At 38.9% G+C, this 6,820-nt stretch overlaps 1 pseudogene; it reads right to left on the reverse strand.

The window, feature by feature from the left end:
* Positions 1-2,244: 2,244 nt before the first annotated feature.
* The window catches only part of LOC102771520, a 4,941-nt pseudogene continuing 365 nt past the window's right edge, over positions 2,245-6,820 (reverse strand).

The raw sequence follows: 6,820 nt of genomic DNA on the forward strand, positions 1-6,820 counted from the left end.
TAAAAGATTTGAAATACGAAGAAGCAAAAAACACCCAATCGGAAAAGCAAAAAGAAAAAAGAATCCAAAAATATGAAGATATTGTAAGGAGCCTCTGGGACAGTTTCAAGAGTACCAACATCCGAATTATAGGGGTGCCAGAAGGGAAGAGAGAGCAACATATTGAAAACCTATTTGAAGAAATAATGACAGAAAACTTCCCCTACTTAGTGAAGACATAGACTCACAAGTCCAGGAAGCACAGAGTCCCAAACAAGAGGAAGGGTATTCTTTAATGAGAGGAAGAAAGAAGAAAAAGAAAAAGATCAAAATTTGAACAACAAAATGGCAACAAATACATACCTATCAACAGTTGAATCTAAAAATCAAAATAAATGAATAAGGAATCTAAGGAACAGAATAAACTGGTGAATAAAATAGAATCAGAGGGATGGAGATGGAAGACATTGATGATTCTCAGAGGCAAGGGGGTGGGGAGTGGGAAGAGATTAAACCAAGATCTTATATGCATATATGCATTACCTATGGACACAGGCAATAGGGTGGCAGAGGCCTGCAGTAGGGCAGGAACTGGGTGGAGGGGGTCAATGGGTGGAAAAAAGAGGGGCATCTGTAATAATCTCAACAATAAAGATAAAATAAAATATAATATAATTTTAAAGGTAATCTAAAAAAATAAAAAATAAGTATTACCAAAAAGTAGAATGAGAAAGAAAAAAAATAGACTAAAATAAAAGATAGCAATTAGTGAATATGAGACAAAAAAGAGACAAGAGGAAGAAAATCGATATCAAATGAAAACAAATCAACACAAAAATAAATAAATTAAAAATCTTTGGGTCTGCTTTTGTGAAGCACACTGGATTTTGCTTTGATGCTGCTGTATCTGGCCCCTTGGTCTGTGGTTCCTGGGCTTCCTGAGCAGTTATCTGGTACAGATCAATGTGAGTCACTGCCTCTGCCTGGCCCTTGGAAGCCTGGCTGAAGCCCTGCAGGGTGGGTCCCCTAAGTATTCTGGTGGTTCTGCTTCAAGCTTGCCTCTTGCGTGCACTTACTTGTTCTGGGCTGCTTTCTCTTCCCCCACAGAACTGGGATTTGCGGGGTATCTGGTCCTGGTGAGGATGGTTTCAACAGATTTGCATTGGGGGTGGTGTCCATAGCTTATAGTATGGGTGGACAGGTGCTTCCAATGCCTCAAATCCCTTTAGGTCACTGACACCCCCTTGATGCCATCTCTAGCAGTCAGGGATTTAAACAAAATACACACAAAAAATAAAGTAACAACAGAAATCCCTCCCAACTTGGCTCTCTAATCTTTCAGCACTGCCCATTCTCACTGGTCTGGGCTTCTGCTCAGCTTCCCACCCAGCCAGATGTCTGAGTCCCCCATGCTGCCAGGCTCAGCTGCTCAGGTACAGATTTCCAGCCCAGTGCTGTTCCAAGGTGGAGGAATGGGTGGCTCCTCTTCCTCAAGGTTGGGAGGATCATGCCTCTTTCCCAGGACACTCTAACTGGCCGACATTCTGCTCTCTGGGAAAGTTCTTTCAGAGAATAATTGACCCATCACATTCAAAGTTGGGTGGTCTGCTCAGACCCCTCTGCCAGTCTGGCGTTCTGCTGAGCAGCCCCTCCTGCAGACACTAATCCAGGTGAGCTTCTCAGATTGGTATTGTAACCCAGCATTGCTTTTTGCCTAGGATAAGGTTCCCCCAGTGGACTGAGTTTCCCCAATGTCTGATTCTATGAGGGCTCAACTTCCTTTCTCTGTTGCTTTTTTTTGGAGATCCCTGCATGCAGCTGAGACCCCTTGCTCCCAGGGAGCAGGAACTGCACTGCCACACATTCCCTCCAGCTTTCCAGGCAAGATGTGCAGCTGCCTGTGTTGGCTCACCCACTCCGCATCTTCTGCCCTCTTTCCGAGCTCCAGGATCATAGTATTTGCTATCAGCTTTTTTAAGCTGGTTTTTTCAAGTAGAATGTTCTGTATATTAGCCACAAGTCCAGTCCAGTGTTGGGAACAAGCGGACAAAATCTTCTTAGACTGAAGCCATTTTTTTTTATCCCTCCTAATCTTTTTAATACATTGCTGAATTTGGTTTGCAAAAATTTTTGTTGCTGATTTCTTCATCTGTCCTTATCAGGGACACTGCATTATGATTTTCTTTCTTTGTAGTGTCATTATCTGTTTTTGGAATTAGTACAATGCTGGTCTCGTAAAATGAGCTTGGGAATCTTCCCTCTCCTTCAATTTTTAGAATTGCCAAACTTCATATTAAAAAAAAAATGAGGTTCACTCCTTTTCCAGAAAACAATGTATACAACATCTATCAGTGTATACTTCTTCATACATGACATCAATCTGGAAAGTATTAGGTATGCATATTTTGTTTTGGAGAAACTTTATTAAATGCATTATAGTTATTGTTGCTGTATATTATAAAAATCATTTATCATTGGCCTCCTCCTTATACTTCCATTTGCCTTTGTTTACTTCCTGGTTTAACATGTTCTGTTTAAAAATTAAATGGATAATTTTATTGTCTGATCAGCTATAATTTTCTTATCTTCACATGCATCCTCTTTATTTTTATTAGAGTTGTTGGATGAGCTCAATAAAAACTCTTTTTAATTTCATTTTTGAAAACATCTAAAACTAATTTGTATACAGTATATTGGATAGTTTTGTCTGACCTTATATTCAGGAGTAGAATAGTTTTATAATCTTGGACATTGCAGATGGAACAATATTTGCTAGTATAGGTAATACACGATACACATTTTACAAAGGGAATGTAAACATTCTCTTACAGTGTGACATCACTGAAGTACCTTACATAAAGAACACATATTAAGTGGGAATTTAGCTCAGTGATTTTGAGTCTGGTTATTTGATTTAATTTTGCTTTAAAAGGGATCTGTAAAAAGCAGCTGGTGAAAGAAAATTAAAGGTGGAAGAGATAATGAATGTTAAAAATAATTTAACAAAAAGTGAATGTGTGCCAAGTGGCCATCTTAAAATTAGCTGCAGAAGCTACTGTCCATGGGCAATGAGCCTAGCCAGAGAGAAGCTGTTGCTGTCAGTTCAAGCTGGCTTCCAAGCCCACCCAACTACTCTTTTTACCCCATGCTCTATGTGCCTCTGGGAGGTAACTTGCGGAAGGGGCACAGTCAGCTATCAGTATTATTCTGGAGGAATGGAAGGGGTTTTTAGTATCAATCAAATCGTCCTAGCCAACATGTCCCTTATCTTCCTCTCAGCCAATTCTCTTTTTATGCAGGAAGCCACCCATTGTCTTCACTATCAGAGAAGTGTAAACAAGGATTCCGGAATGCTGGTGAACCTTGAACCCATGGCAAGGGCCAGAGCTATACACCGATTGTTTAGTCTAGACAATGGGGGCTCAAGCTATTTCCTGACCAGTCTCACAGTAAATTTTCTAATATTTACTGACCTTTAAGATACAGTGGGGCCTTGACTTACGAGTGTCCCGACTAACGAGTTTTTCGAGATAAGAGCCGTCTCTTGGTCGATTTTTTGCTTTGAATTGCGAGCAAAAATTCGGGTTACGAGCCAGCTTCAGATACCCCACCACTAGTTGGCACAGCAAACGTCACAATGAATACCACAACATCAGCCCAGCATCACGTGTCTCACTCATTCACTTTTTGATTTGACATACAAGTAATTTGAGTTACGAGCTCCATCACGGAATGAATTAAACTCTTAAGTCAAGGCCCCACTGTAGTCTGTTACTGCAATTACCTGCCTAAGAGATAGATGTGTATCCAAAATTGAATAAAAGGTTGGTGAGGCCTGGGCACCAGTGGAAGTCCTTTCTCTTACATTGGGCTTGCCCGTCTGGCCCCCAATATTTCCAAATTATTATTTCTTGTCTCGTCTTTTTTCTTTTTTTAAAAATATATTTTATTGATTTTTTACAGAGAGGAAGGAAGAGAGATAGAGAGTTAGAAACATCGATGAGAAAGAAACATCGATCAGCTGCCTCTTGTACACACCCCCACTGGGGATGTGACTGCAACCCAGGTACATGCCCTTGGCCGGAATCGAACCTGGGACCTCTCCGTCTGCAGGTTGACACTCTATCCACTGAGCCAAACCGGTTTCGGCTTGTCTTTTTTCATTTGCGTGCAGCCCCTTCTCCAGATCCTGAACCCTGAACCATGTGGGACATGGGCGGAACTTTCACATCTGGTACCTCAACAGGCAATCTGGAAGAGAAGACTTTGCCTAGAGTGAAAAAACGAAGAATTCACCAGATAGGTTGGGACACCAGATAGTTGGGGGATATTCACCACACGCAAAGCCCATAGTCAGTTGCAGAAATCGCAATCTGTAAGTAGAGTGGGAACATGTTTTTTTTAGCCAGGCAAATGGGGCAGAATTCGGTTAAAAAATAAGAAACTTTATTGTAGACTTTTGGTTTGCATGCTTAAGGATTAAAGTTTCAGAAGGTATTCTCTTACAGTTTTTGCTTGATGTTATAGAACATAACCCTTGGTTTCCTGAAGAAGGTACATTAGATCTTGAATGTTTGGCAAAAAGTAGTTCAAAATTTGTAAAAAAAAAAAACAAACAAAAAACAAACAAAAAACAAACAAACAAATAAAAAAACTCAGCAGCAGGGGGAAAACTTGCCTCCAAACTGTTTCTCCTTGTGGAACACGGTATTTCATTTGCTAGAGCCTTTTAGAAAGAGGCTACGGAGGATAAATCTCCTGCCCTTGCGCCCTCCGCTCCTAAAAAGGAGCAAAAAGAAAAGAAAAATTGGAGGCATGGCCTTCATGGCCCCCTCCACCTCGATGTCCTAATCCTGAAACATTTCTCTGGCTTGTGCAACTCTGGATGGAGGAAATTATTTACTATGGAAGGGAAATTTTTGGAGAAATGTCAGGAACAAGACCACACAAACCGCAGGCTGAATGCTCAAATAACTTATAAAATGTTAGCAGGGCTGGGACAGTATAATGACGTGAAAAATCAGCTAAATTATATGCAGAAAACGTAAGCAAATTAGACTTTGTGGAAAAACAGGACATTTCAAAAAAGAATCTAGGCAACCAAGAAGGACACAAGGTGGCTCTCCAGGAAAGGTGCAAGCATCCCACCTCTTGATTCAATCAATGCAGATTCAACTTCTTTTATGTCCTAGAACCTAGATATTAAAAAGGAAATTATTGGGTACTTATCTATTAATTATTGTTTTTCTTTGTTATTTATTGTTAGTTTATTAAGCATGACTTTAATTTAATAAGAAAGAAATGATAGATGACCAGATCATTGCTGAGTTTCCCTGGAACAAAAAAAGAATGTGGGAGTGGGGAGAGAAAGATTATGAGCAGTACACGTAGCCAATAATAAAGGTTATAGAAAATTCCCTGGAAAAAGGGAAATAATTAAAAATATTACTAGGTCTTTTGCCAATCTTGTAAAATGGGCACCCACTCTCAAGAGTGTTGTCTCATTTTTGCCATGTTTTTATTTCCCAGTCCATCATTTGAAATTTAGACAAATGAACCATTTCCCAGAATCTGAGGATGCATCTGGGATTTCTATAACCATGAATAGAAAAGCAAGCTTAAGAAAATGTGTGCGCTCCTCCTGAATTTGGGTGACTTCTTCAGCCCCAATGTCTTCACAGATGCTACAGAATAACCCAGACTGTTTTTTGGTTGTTTGTTTTATCTTTAAAAAGATGGAAAAAATGACATAAAGAAAATATACAGGCTACATTTGGACAATAGGATTAATGTTTGAATATAATAGGTAATTTTAAAATAATAATATACCATATTCCAAAGTTGCCTCCCAAATATTGGGAACACACCTGTTTTTACACAAAATTAAAATAAAATAAAATAATATAATACTTTAGCATTGAAGCCACTAAAAATCAAAAAAATTACCTCTGTTACAAAATTTGTCAAAAGAAAATGCCTTGGATGGTAATTGGCTTTGAAATCTTAAAGTTACAACTATGCTAAAATCCTCTTCCTCACTTTCCCCCTTTTGTTGTCCTACTTCTCTTACCATATTCCTGCTTTAGATTTTCCCTATTCCTTCTTTTTACCCCCTGTCAAAATTTCACCCTACTTATATATCCTATTTCCAATCCACTGCTCTAAATCCTTATACAATTCTCCCTTATCTTTCATCACTATGCAATTTTATTTTCTTCTTTTATCTTTCTATTGTTTTGTAGTTGTTTGCTTGATTGTTGAGTATATTGTTTTTTTGTTTTGTTTTGTTTTCTTTTTAGGATTGGTTGTGAGGTTGTTTTGGTTTTTCTACTGGTTTTTACCATCCAGTCCCCCTCCCCACATGGTTATTTTTGTACTTCTGTTTTCCCTTGCCTCACTTGACATTATTGGTTGTTTGTAGTTTGCATTCATTACCAGGGATCTGTTGCTAGAATTTGCTGGGATTAGTGGTGGTTCTATCGGATTTTTCTCCTCATATAAATACTCTCTTCCCCTCTTCTACTTCATTCTCTCTTTTTGCTCTTTTATTTTCTTTTTCTTTTTCCCCCCTCCTTTTTACCAATTTCATTTTTGCACTCCTTCTTTTGCTGATTTTTTTCTTTTCTTTTTTCTCTTTTACCTTTTTCTCTTCTTTCTTCCATATCCCCTAATTTTCATAATTAGGGTGGTCACTTTTATTGGGGGTTATTAATATCGTGAATACATTTGTGTTCAGTGCCTGGTACGTTGTGCCTTGCTGTGTTGTATTTTGTGCCTTTAAATCAATGCAGCAGATCCAAGCAACAGTAGACTCCTGAGCACCACCACCCTCTGCTGAGGA

The sequence above is a fragment of the Myotis davidii genome, unplaced genomic scaffold, assembly GCF_000327345.1.
Source record: "Myotis davidii unplaced genomic scaffold, ASM32734v1 scaffold1037, whole genome shotgun sequence".
Taxonomy (NCBI): domain Eukaryota; kingdom Metazoa; phylum Chordata; class Mammalia; order Chiroptera; family Vespertilionidae; genus Myotis; species Myotis davidii.